The following is a 12,876-nucleotide window of genomic DNA, read 5'->3' as shown; positions in this document are numbered from 1 at the left end:
ATCCACAAACACATACGTGGTAATAACTGACCACTTAAAACAATACATTAAACATAAATCAACATTTCCTCCCTTAAACTGAATGCTGCAAGCTTCAGTTTACATCAGTTTCAGAACAGATTCCCAGATGTTCTCGCAGCTTGACAAAAGTGTTTCGCTTGAGTGGCTTCGTCATTATGTCAGCTAACTGATCTTGTGTATCACAATGTACCAATTCCACAGTTCCATCCTTGGTAAGATCTCGAAGAAAATGGAAACGCACATCAATGTGTTTGCTTCGACCATGCATCACTGGATTCTTTGAGAGCTTGATAGCAGAGCTGCTATCACACTGAATAATACATGTCTTGCCTTGATTTTGATCCAACTTTCTTAACACCCTTTTTAACCAAACTGCCTGACATGCACATGAGGTTGCAGCAATGAATTCTGCTTCTGTGGTGGATAAACTCACGACAGGTTGTTTTTTTGATGACCAAGAAATTGCTCCTGAACTTAATAAAAACACATAACCTGAAGTACTCTTTCGATCTTCTAAATCTCCAGCATAATCACTGTCAGTATAAGCAATAAGTTCATCATCTCCTCCCTTCCTATAGAAAATCCCAAAATCAAAAGTTCCTTTCAAATATCGCATCACTCTTTTTGCTGCCTGCATGTGTAACTCAGTAGGATTCTCCATATACCTGCTAATCATACTTACTATAAACATTAAGTCTGGTCGTGTAGCAGTAAGATACATGAGACTCCCTATAATCTGCTTATAGTAAGTCTTATCAACTTTAACTCCTTCTTCATCTTTCCCAAGTTTAAAGCCAGGAACAATAGGATTGAAAACAGAGTTGCTTTTATCCATTCCAAACCTATGCAGTACTTCCAAAGCATATTTCTTTTGACTAATAAAAATACCATCAGACTTTTGCAACACCTCAAGACCAAGAAAGTATCTCATCTTGCCAAGATCAGTCATATCAAACTCATGCTTCATTGAATGTTTAAACTCTTCAAACATTGATTCATCATTTCCTGTAAAGATTAGATCATCCACATACAAACTTACAATCAAGACTTTACCTTCCTTGTTATTCTTGATGAACAAAGTGTGCTCATAATCACATTTCTCAAAGACTTCTTTCATGAAATAGGCTTCTATACGACTGTACCAAGCACGGGGTGCTTGTTTAAGTCCATAAAGTGTCTTCTTTAGCTTGTAAACTTTTTGCTCACTTTCTTTCTGTACATAACCGCAAGGCTGTTCTACAAAAACTTCTTCATTCAATTCACCATGCAAAAAGACAGATTTTACATCTAGTTGATAAATGGACCACCCTCTTTGAGCTGCAAGTGCTACTACCAAACGAATTGTCTCCATTCGTGCCACAGGTGCAAACACTTCAGTATAGTCTACTCCATATTGCTGTGCATAGCCCTTTGCTACAAGCCGAGCTTTGTGCTTTTCTATTTCTCCATTTTCATTCAACTTAGTCTTATACACCCACTTTACTCCAATTGTCTTTCCACCCTCTTTGAGCTGCAAGTGCTACTACCAAACGAATTGTCTCCATTCGTGCCACAGGTGCAAACACTTCAGTATAGTCTACTCCATATTGCTGTGCATAGCCCTTTGCTACAAGCCGAGCTTTGTGCTTTTCTATTTCTCCATTTTCATTCAACTTAGTCTTATACACCCACTTTACTCCAATTGTCTTTCCTCCCTTAGGTAATTCTGTTAATTCCCAAGTCCCATTTCTGTTTATTGCTTCCATTTCCACATCCATGGCTGTTCTCCATTTTTCACTTTTTACAGCTTCTTCAAAATGAATGGGATCAGCAGCTGTAAACATGGCAAGTTCCCTTCCATTTTCTTCATCAGAAAGTCCCTCTCCTGTTTCATAATTTCTCATCCAAACAGGTGCCCTTCGATTTCTGGTTGCACTCGAGTGTTGAGGGTTATCCGTGTTCTGAATTAAAGATCCTGTCCCAGTATCTTCAATATTAACTTCAACTGTACTGTCTGCTGCATTGTCTTCTAAATTAGGATCAGAATAAGTTTCACTTCTTTCTTCATTCTCAATTGCTTCTTCTTCACAATCACCCCATTCTAAATCACATATAGTAACTTCCTCATACTTCTTATCCCAGTCCCAGTGCTTGTCTTCCTCAAATACAACATCCCTACTAATTATGATCTTTTGTGAAATAGGATCATACAATCTATAAGCCTTTGATTCTTCACTAACTCCCAATAAAACACAACTGAAACTCTTATCATCGAGTTTAGTTCTTTTATTGTCAGGCACATGGACATGAGAAATACATCCAAATACTCTAAAATAATCAACTGAAGGCTTAATTTTACTCCAAGCTTCTTCTGGAGTCTTGTTTAACACTGCAAAAGTGAGACTTCGATTCAAAACATGTACAGTCCAGTTAACTGCTTCAGGCCAGAAGGACTTCGGAATTCTCTTTGCTGCAAGCATACTTCGAGCCATGTTCATAATTGTTCTATTCTTCCGTTCCGCAACTCCATTCTGTTGTGGCGTATATGCAGCCGTTAATTGTCGCCGTATACCATTTTTGTCACAGAAATTGACAAATTCCTGGGATGTAAACTCGCCTCCTCGATTAGTGCGTAGACTTCTCAAAAAACAATTTGTTTCCTTCTCAACATGAGTCTTAAAACTTTTGAAACAAACAAAAGCTTCTGATTTTTCCACCAAAAAATAAACCCATGTTTTTCTACTAAAATCATCGGTGAAAGTGAGCAGGTACCTTTTCTTGCTGTTAGAGATGGGCCTAATTGGTCCACAAATATCTGCATGCACCAATTGAAGAATTTCTGCAGCTCTCCAGGTGGTCTTCTTAGGAAATGAGTTCCTGTGTTGTTTCCCTGTCAAACAATCTTTGCACATCTTCGAAGGAGGTTTGAGATTCGGCAAGCCATTCACCATTTCTTTTTGTTGAAGAGTCTTCAATCCTGTAAAACTCAAGTGTCCATATCGACAATGCCAAAGCTGTTCAATGTCTTCAGTGTTTGTATTAAAACAAGTAGATGCTATAGGCTGGGATATAGCATGCAGAGCAAACATTCTATTGGAAGTCATTTTCGTATCCATAATCAAACCTTTCTGAGAATGAAACACTTTACATTTGCCATGCTGAAACAAAATAGTAAGTCCCTTTTCTTGCAACTGTCCAATACTTAGCAAATTATTCTTCAATTCAGGTACATAAAACACACCTGTAATGATCTGTATCAGATCATTTACTTGCAACCTGACATTTCCCTTTCCCAACACAGCCATGCTTGTGTTGTTGCCAAGCTTCACAGAGTCTCGAAAAATACCATCAAAGTCTGAGAAATAATTTTTGTTGCCACACATGTGATTGCTGCAACCAGAATCAAGAAACCACATGTCTTCTCGACTGACTTTGTTGGTATCCACATATGCCATCAGCAACATTTCTTCCTGATTCTCTGCATAATTTGCTTCTGTGTTCTTGTTTGGACATTCCCATGCAAAGTGTCCTAGCTTGTGACAATTGTAACACTCGATTGTGGCCTTATCAAAGAACCTGTTGCTGCGTCCTCTTCCTCTTCCTCTTCCTCTATAGTTTCCACGACCACGACCTCTTCCTCCCGAGAAATCTCCATGAATGATCTTCAGAGCATGCTCTTCTTCAACATGTGAACTCATGCGTTGTTCATGTACAATCAGACTGCTCTGCAACTCATCAATAGTTAAAGTATCGATATCTTTAGACTCCTCAATAGAGCAGACAACATAATCAAATTTTGAAGTCATGGATCTTAAAATTTTTTCAACAATAGCAGTACTTCCCTTATCTTCTCCATTTGCTTTCATCTTGTTGGCTATGGTAAGAGTGCGAGCGAAATAGTCATTCACAGTTTCTCCATCCTTCATGTAAAGAACTTCAAATTCCTTTCTAAGAACTTGCAAGTTTCCACGTTTCACTCGTGTGGTGCCTTGATATTTCTGCTTCATGGAGTCCCAGATATCCTTTGCTGATTTCTTGTTGAGAATTGTCTCCAGAATAGAACGATCTAATGCCTGAAATAGATAGTTCTTAGCTTTCAAATCTTTCAACTGCTGGTCATCAATATGCTTCCTCTGTGCATCAGTGAGAACAACACCTTCTGCTGCTGCAGGAACTCCATTTTCCACCAGCCCCCAATACTCCTTTGATCGCAAAAAGTTCTCCATGAGCATCGCCCAATGATCATAATACCCATCAAACTTTGGAACGGCTGGCTGTACAAACGAACTCTCTGTCGTCATCCTTCAACTTAAAATCACTCGTAGAAGACTGCTGCTTCTAATAATCAGGCCCCTATGATGGGGCTCTGATACCAATTGTTAAGAAATATAGATTGAAGAATTTGCACAGATAGGATATTGGAGGAAATCGTCTTCAATAATATTGAATAACAAACTTGGCTGTTAAATAGCCTTACAGAAAACTGAAAATAAAACTGAAAGCAATAACATAGCCCACGTTTCATAACTGCTATAACGTGGTAGGAAGACTAAATTAATAAGTAACAGACATCCACAAACACATACGTGGTAATAACTGACCACTTAAAACAATACATTAAACATAAATCAACAAAGACAATTATTCTTTTGTCAAAACATCATTATAAAAACTGTTATAATAAATATTATTCAAGTGCTAAAATTTTTTATTTTATATATTGTCGGCAAATAAGGCCATCATCACAGGTTCAAATATTGCTGGCAACACATTGTGACAAATAATAGGTATCGGTTTTGAAAATAACATTGTTATTAAAACCGAAATCTTATGGGCGGATGAAGCTATCTTTTAAAATCAGGTTACAATATTCTTACAGCGTGACCTCCAAATATATTTAAAAATTAACCATTAATTTTTTTGAGGTACATGCTCTTCCAAAGTCCATGGTCATTCAAAAATTCTAACATAAGTATACTTTCATGCCAAGGTGTAGTAAGTGGGTCCATATTGCCACGTGGCGCAACTTGAGGAGCGTCCATGAAGAATGAGATCAGATCCATGCATGGATGCAGGGGTGCGGCCTTGATTGCGATATTTGATGCTCTTCTTGGACCCTACCATTTGGCTTCCTCGCGCAGGCAAGCTTGGCAGCGCCCTGCGCTAAAAGCGCCGGCTAACCAAATGGTGAAGCCTCTTGGATTCAGATCTTTGCAATCTTGCGTTGATGAGATTTGGATGGAATATTAGAGATATTTGGGAGGAGCCACCTCTCTTGTTGTTGACTATTATCTATGAAGTTCTTTAGCAAATAAAAAAAATTAAATTAAATTAAAAGGAGGAGGAGGAGGAGGAGAAAAGCCGGCATGAATAAAGTTATAAATGGGTTAGGTTGATCCGTGACCCGACCCTTTTGAAGGACTCGTGGGGCCGGGCCGGGTCCTAAAATTGGACCCGTTCTATTTTTTGAATCGGGTCTAGGTTTACTGAATTCAGAACCGATCCAACCTATTTGAAATTTGGGTAATTTTGGATTTTCAATCCTACGACCCAATCTGAATCTGTAAAATTATTTGAGCCCGCGAGCTGCAGCCCGCGAGGGTGCAAACACAAGTTCTAAAGCCATGGATGGGTTGATTTGAACTGGACCCGGAATCGGATCCGAACCCGAACTGGATTCAACCCAGCCCGAATCAGATCCGAATTTTTTGGGTTAGGTCTTGGTTATACATGGATCCGACCCGAATGATCCATTGGGTCAAAAATTGTAGTGGCGAATCCAACCTGATCCTACTCGATAAAATTCTGAACCGCACTAAGCTAGCCTTGACTGACTCTAATTCTGTTCATTTACACCTTTAAACCATGTTCAGGTTGTTGTTTGCCATCTAAGATTTACACAAACATGTTTGATGTGACAGCTAATTAAAGGATATCTCATTCATGCCTAGAGGTGCAAATAGGTCTGGTTGAAGTGACCCCGACCCAACCCAGTTTCTTGTTCGGATTCTAATTTTGGATCCAGACCCAACCCTGAACAACATTTTAATTCTAGACTCTATTTTGTTATTCCACTATTTTTAACAAACTATCAATTTGCAAATTAAGACCCGTTCTGCTTCAACTTGAGAATACTACACGATCTATAATTTGGACATATGATTGGACCAGTGCTTGTGTGAGATGGATCGGGCCACAATTTCCCATGGACCAGGGCTTATTCTGGTGTAAGCCTAATCAATGACAAGAGAGCCAATCCATGAAGGACATAATGAACCCTGACCCATCTGCAAAGAGTGCTGGGTGACGAATTTATCCAACGAACGGAACTTTCCATAGGAATCTCGTTTGAAATCTGTTATTTAGAATCTGTTGAATTTTGCAATTAAAATGAACAGAACTCTCAATAGAGATCTCGTTTGAAATCCAACGATAACGAATTAATCGAAATAATATTGGTACGGACACCAGTGCCAGGTCAGCCGGTCGCCACAGGATCCAACCAGCTCAGCGGGTTCCAGCCGATTCAGCCAGCCTGATTTTATTTTAGATTGATTTATTTTATGTTGATTGGGTTTATTTGCATATTGTCATTTGGGTTTATTTGCATATTGTCATTTTAGGAGCTTTTTGGAATTATTTTATTTGTAGGGGTTATTTGTTATTTTGTGACCCTATATATATGGGTCCATCCTGATGTTTAGGGTTTAATGAATTAATGAATGAAAATTGGTCTTCTTCTTCCTCCTTCTCTTCTCCTCTTTCCCTTCTTCTTCCCCTCTTCCTCTCCTCTTTCTCTCTGTATTTCAATCCGTACTTCCGTCCTGCATCAGCTTTGGTGTCAGAGCAGGGCTGACTTTGCCTCTGTTGCTGAAGTCGAAGGATCCAGTTTATGGACGGACCCCCGCCGATTCCTTTTCGGCCTTTTCCTCATCTGTATTTTGCTAGATCATTTGCACCGCAAACGCCGGAACGCACGGAAGGTCGTCGCACGGCACGTACTCCGAAGAAGAAGGGTCGCTCCCTTTCTTCATTATTTTCTTCCCTGTTCATCACCTCACCCACCGAGAAGAAAGAAAAGCAAAACCCTCCCGTCGGTCGACTGTCTTCCGGCGTCAATCCACAGATCGCCTTCGCAAGACGCCGCCGCCGCCCTCTCTTCCCACCGCCGCTGCCTCCGACGCTCTCGCCCTTTCTTTCCCTCCTTCTCTCGGATCTCACGCAGTGAAGAAAGGCACTGTCGCCGGAAAACCCCAAGGCAGCCCGGGAGGCAAATAAGCCGGCCTCCTCGTCAATTTCTCCTCCGATTGTCACTGTGCAAGCATCACCCACCGCATCCGTTTCGCCACGCCGCCGATTCGCCTTCGGTTGCCGCCGTGCTTCCCCGGGGGTTTCGGCAGCAGCTTGCTGCCACCGACCGTGGCCGGACCAAGTGAAGGACGTCGCCGCCCCGTTCACTGCCGCACCAGCACCCCGCTCCACCGGCGCAACGTCTTCCCGCACCCACCGCCGCAAAATCAGGCGAGATCCGGCGGAAGCGGACGAACGGTCGAAGGTGGAAGACGATCCACAGTACGGGTAAGATTTCGACCCGTTAACCCATAACCCATTAGCCCGAACCAATTCAAAAAAAAAAAAAAATTCAAAATTCAAATTTCAATATTGCGGATCGGACTATCTTAACGGGTTGGGTCTGTTAACCCGATAACCCGAATCCACTTGGGTTATAAATAAAAAAAAAAAAAAACGCTGCACGTGACGCGTAAGTCACGCACGTGCCGCGGTTTTATTTCTCTTTTCCCCTCTTCTTTATTCTCCCGATCTTCTTCTTCATCTCCGATCACCGCCTCCCGCCGCCCCACACCAGCTCCCACATCGTCCCACCACCGACATTCCCGCGGCCTTCCACTGCTCTCTGCGCCACCGCCCTTGTCCCACCGCCGCTGCCATCTTCGCTGCTCGCTCCACCGCGCCGCGCGCCGCTCACGCCTCCTCCGTACCACCGCTTGCCGCTGCTAGTTACTGCCGCACCGCCGCGCCGCCGGGTTGCTCCCACCGCCGCGCCGCCGCGCTGCCGTCGCCGCCGTCGACTACTGCACCGCCACTGTCAGCTCTGACAGCCATCACCGCAGACTGCCACTGTCGCTCCTCCCTGCCAACAGTTGCTCCGACCACCACCACCGGACCCTGCAACGCCGTGACCTTCTTCCCAGCATCATCTCAGCTGGAACATCTTCGGCAAGCACAGGCCTCAATCAGCTCTGGCCCTTTCTTGCGCAAGCCCACCAACCAGAATTGATCAGGCCCATAAGTTGCAGAGATCAGACCCACCGAGTTGCTGTGCTCAGACCCGATTTGCGCTATTTGCATCTGATCGTCGCCCCAACCCAGGTCAGGTTTCTTCCTTACTGCAAATTTTATTTGTTTGTCTAAATTTAGAATTAATTAACTCTTATGTGCTCTATTGATATTGCTTCCTAAAATTCAACACATCCACTCCAAACAACCCCAAAACCCTAGTAGTGGCCTGTCTTTGTTATTAATTGTAGGGCTACCTAATCTTTGGAAGTTCTTTGAGGCTCTGTGCAATCCTGCAACACACTGAAAACTAGTACTATTTGACTGCAACTACTTATCTGAATTTGTTACGTAATTCAAAGCCAATTTCAATTGCTTGAGTTAGCTTCCGATTATATTGAGTATCTACTTTGCAATTTTGAATTCATTTCATGCATTAGGTCTACTTAGGAACATTTATAGTTGGTCGGATCATACATTTTGACATTCATTTTATGCATCTACGTAGTGGTCGTGACGCATCTCATCCTGAGTCCCAATTAGGCATGGATTCCAAAATCGAAGCCCTATTAAAAGCTATCCAAGACACTAATGCTCAAGTCCAAAACACTAATGCCCAAGTCCAAAAAACTAATGCTCAAGTCCAAAATACCAATGCCCAAGTCCAAGCAAACAACTTTGATAATAGGCATGTTCCAGGTCACCATTATGCCTATCCTCGCCCTAGAGGACCAGGTCCCTTTCCTAATATGAATAGAGGTTACCGACATAACGTAGAACCCAGAGCTCTTCGTGACCCTGATGAAGACGTAATGAGAGGCATTAGGGTGGAAGCCCCCACTTTTGACGGTCGTCTTGACCCGAAAGTCTTCTCCGATTGGTTACACGAAATAGACCACTTCTTTGAGTGGTACAATCTGTCTGAGAACAAAAAAGTTCGATTCGCTAGAATGAAACTCCTTGGTCGAGCTAAGCTGTTTTGGCAAAACACTGAACAACTATTAGCTAGGAGACATCAACATGAAATAACTGATTGGATAGAGATGAAAGAGAGACTTAAAGAAAAATACCTGCCCCTTAACTACCAAGACGATCTCCTAAACCGATGGAACACTAAGTCCACATTTGTAAGGCGCCCTGACACACGGAGCACTCCCACCGGCCTTAATTCCTTAGGGTCCAAACCTTCTGTAGGGTCCACTACTCATAGGCCCCCTCCTATTGCCCATGTCACAGGCCGAGACACTAATGGCAAGGGAATGCTTGGTGAGCCTCCCAAACCACATTCCAAAATTCGGTGTTACAAATGCCAAGGTTTTGGTCACGTTACCTCCCAATGTGCGAACAAATTTTTCGTTATTGCTCAGCAAGAGTAGGGAGGTGACATAGATGACTTAGAGGAGCAAATCTATGAACCAAACCTCGATGACATTCAGGACATTGAGGAAGAGTGTGATGACAAACCTGAAACCCTAGGATGCACCCACACTCCACCTAGCTCGCTTGCACAGTCAGATAACGAGTCTGACCAGTCTACCATGAGTGTAGTTGGATATGCCCTCGCACAACCCATCGAAATTGATATTAGGATTTCTGAGCCTGCATATGCATTTACACAACACATTCATAAGTTGTATCAGGAAATCCATAAGGGCATTCATGCATGTACTGCTCAGTATAAGATGCAAGCTGATTTCCGTGCTAAAGAATTTCAAACTTGGGGTTACGTAATGATCCATCTTAAGGAATTGCAGTCTTTTAGTATTGGACCATTCAGGGTGTTGCACAAGGATGGCACTGACGCCTATGCCATTGACTTTCCATTTGATTTCGGTCATAGCCGTACTATTAATATTAAAGATTTGGTTGCAATCCCTGATGACTCTTTTGCTGCACACTCTCCTGCGCCTGATGTTTATCCTATTATTGATTCCATGCCATCTTCGTTTCCTTTTACCCCCCATCGAGCACAAAAAGAGTATATTGATTCTATTTTAGCCGAGCAAATAGTTTTTACCAGTGATGGAGGCATCCAACATTTCCTGGTTCGTTGGCGAGGACGACCAAGGTCCGGTTACACTTGGATCCAGCGCGAGGAGATACCGCCGATTGACCCGGACTTGTTGGAGTACTACCGGGGCTTTACCGAGCCGCTTTCGTCGAGGTCGACTTCTTTCCACCCGAGGAGAGTTGGTGCGGACACCAGTGCCAGGTCAGCCGGTCGCCACAGGATCCAGCCAGCTCAGCGGGTTCCAGCCGATTCAGCCAGCCTGATTTTATTTTAGATTGATTTATTTTATGTTAATTGGGTTTATTTGCATATTGTCATTTGGGTTTATTTGCATATTGTCATTTTAGGAGCTTTTTGGAATTATTTTATTTGTAGGGGTTATTTGTTATTTTGTGACCCTATATATATGGGTCCATCCTGATGTTTAGGGTTTAATGAATTAATGAATGAAAATTGGTCTTCTTCTTCCTCCTTCTCTTCTCCTCTTTCCCTTCTTCTTTCCCTCTTCCTCTCCTCTTTCTCTCTGTATTTCAATCCGTACTTCCGTCCTGCATCAAATATGATACAAACTATAATGGTTTTCCATTAAAGGCATCAATCCTCAAGGTTAAAAGAGCACCAAAATGTTGGTTAGTCAAGATCCAATAATTCATTCATCATACCAGAGAATTATGGGGTGACGATCTTGGATCTTGAACTACCTGCAGCCACTTCCAGAAAATTATATTCCAGAAGTAATGGATTCCACTTGTCAAGCGTTGTCATGGATGCAATTGGATTAAATGGATGATACGTGCAAGGAACATAAGAGGAGATACCGCACAAGATATAAGATATTCGAAGAAAGGCAGAAAACGACCTAAACTTTGGCAAAGAGTGCTGGGTGACGCAGATTCCTTTTAAACCCATATTTTAGGTAAACAACCTAACTCTTAGGTAACATAAATATATTTTTAGCCCTCTCAACCTCGAAACTTTTGCCTCTAAAGGGGTTGGATGAACTAACTACATGTCCCTCCACCTCTACATGCAACTGAAAATATTTTAGATATCCTACCAGAGTTCGTTAGGTCTAACATTAATGTCGATCAACTTAGCAAAATAATACTTATCTGCCTAGGAAAATCACATTTTATACTATTTGCATCATGCGACCCTACACGCCATCAATCACAGTCTTTCAGTTTTATAAGCTTCATTCATCAAGTGCGTATTCTGATGTACTACAACAAAAACGAGCGGTTGTAATTGACAGCATGCACGACTACTGTGGTTTGGCAGCAACTCCCCCAACTCACACCACATAGCATTTCTTGTAAGCAAGGCTTCCTGTTGTGAAAATAAGTATGGAAATTTGAATTAGGTCAGGCGACCCCCACTACGTACTTTCCATCCTCACCATCTTAACCTCACGACCTGATGACATGGAATGCAACAAAATCTATCTCTACTACGCTATAAAGCCACTACCCATCCTCCTCCTTAAATCTAACCTAAACCCTCACCATCCCACCTCTCTCTCTCTCTCTCTCTCTTTCTCTATCTCAATGTTTCGGTTTCGGGTTCTTACTATCACCATCCTCCGTCCGTGGTTAGCTCTTATAATTTCCACGTCCCGGTGACCACACACCAACCGTTCGACTCCGAGTCTTTGCATGCTCTCCTCGTCTCTAACTTGTTCTTCTTTCTTGCCTTGGCAGCCGGCGGTGTTATGCTGTGGCTTCGGCGGCGGCTGAGACCCCACGAGTCCTGCCGGCGGCAGCGGGGACGGAGAAGTCAGGCGCCTGCAGAGCTGCGAAGGAGAAGGAGGCCTTTTGGATGAGGGATCCCAAGACGGGGAACTGGATCCCTGAGAACCGGTTCGCCGACATCGACGCGGCCGAGCTCCGAGCCCGGCTCCTTCCCAAGAAATAATGTAAACCAATTATTGAGCAACAAAAACCCGGTCCGAGCCAATCCGACCGGGTCCCATTTCCTGAACTCGTTGTCCGGTCCGGCTTGTGCAGGCTCTCATAATCTTATTTTTAAGAATTTCTTATTATTGTTGCACATTTGTTCCCAAAAAGATCAAGATAAAATAGAGTGATCTCGATCGTGATGAAAACCTTATATATCTAGTGGTTTGTTCTTCTCTTCTAACTATAAAGTCTTTGTCTTAGCTCCCATCGACTGCCATAGTGTCACCTTTTGAGGTTATATGCCTGAAGTTATGAGAACACTTCGACGCCAAATTTTAGGGCTCGTTTGATTCGCGGAAAGCATTTTTCTTTTAGAAATATGATTCATGAGAAGCAGATTCCTAAAAAGAGAATGTTTGGAAAAATACTTTTGGCATGTTTAGTTGACCATGAAAAAGTGACATATTATATTTGGTTGATCATCCACTTTTTTGTGAAAGTTATATGTAATTCCTATTATACCTTTACTAAAAATTAGGTCTTTAATGCTTTTTAATGCTGAAGGATTTTTTGAAAAAAAATAAAAATGGAGTGATTTTCGGCTCATGAAAAAATAACTTTTCCATGTTTTTCATGAAAAAGACTTTCCTATAAAATATGAGAATCATA

The 12,876-nt window shown here is 42.4% G+C and overlaps 1 long non-coding RNA gene across 1 annotated transcript; it reads left to right on the top strand.

Moving 5' to 3' along the window:
- The first annotated feature begins 11,742 nt into the window (after window positions 1–11,742).
- LOC120107599 lies at window positions 11,743–12,448 on the top strand. Its single transcript, XR_005509314.1, has 2 exons — window positions 11,743–11,900; window positions 12,010–12,448. It is a non-coding gene; the product is annotated as an uncharacterized LOC120107599 (long non-coding RNA).
- The last annotated feature ends 428 nt before the right edge of the window (window positions 12,449–12,876 follow it).

This window comes from Phoenix dactylifera, unplaced genomic scaffold, assembly GCF_009389715.1.
Source record: "Phoenix dactylifera cultivar Barhee BC4 unplaced genomic scaffold, palm_55x_up_171113_PBpolish2nd_filt_p 000918F, whole genome shotgun sequence".
NCBI classification, from domain to species: Eukaryota; Viridiplantae; Streptophyta; class Magnoliopsida; order Arecales; family Arecaceae; genus Phoenix; species Phoenix dactylifera.
Note: the sequence above shows the minus strand (reverse complement) of the source record. Positions and strands in the feature narration are given on the sequence as shown.